This window comes from Alexandromys fortis, unplaced genomic scaffold (assembly GCF_014885135.2).
Source record: "Alexandromys fortis isolate MF-2015 unplaced genomic scaffold, M_Fortis_MF-2015_v1.1 scaffold_296, whole genome shotgun sequence".
NCBI lineage: Eukaryota > Metazoa > Chordata > Mammalia > Rodentia > Cricetidae > Alexandromys > Alexandromys fortis.
The window spans coordinates 509,946-510,573 of record NW_026068172.1 but is presented as its reverse complement, the minus strand read 5'-3'; positions in this window follow the sequence as shown (position 1 = coordinate 510,573).

Genomic DNA, 628 nt, shown 5'->3' with positions numbered 1-628 from the left:
CGGCGGTCGCCAGGAAACCCCGGAAGTGAGGACTGGAAGCGGGCGGGAAGAGGCTGCGTAACACGCACGGGGCCGGTGGGTAGCGAGGCGCATGCGTGGGAGATTCTTGGCGCCTGCGCGGGACCGGGGCCGCCGTTCCGCTACGCGGTAGAGCGTGTGGAGGGGACCTGGCTTGAGCATTTGGGTTTCTGCGTTCCTGCGAGAGCGTCCGGGCGCTCTCAGGCCTCTGCGTCCTTCACGGCCTCGTGCACCGTCCAGGCTTGGCGAATCACACAATCCCGGCTTCCCAACATCGGCCTAGACAGAAGTGGAGCAACGACGAGTCTTCTGAAGCGACCGTGCAGACGCGTGCTGACCTAGGGAAGAAGAACTGAAAGCAGCCGTCGGCAGCCATCCCCTTTGTTTACGTATTTTGTTATTTACTTCTGCTTTCTGGAGATTGGGTCTCAGGAAACTCAAGCTGACCTCTAACTCCTCGTGTACTTGGGGGTGATCTTGCACTCCCGATCCTTCTGTTGGCGATGACAGGCGTGCGCCGGGATTAATTAGTTAGCATTGGAAGCCAGGAAAGCGTGCATGCTAGGCAAGCACGAAGCTGTACTATCAGCTTTAAAAAGGAAAACAAAAA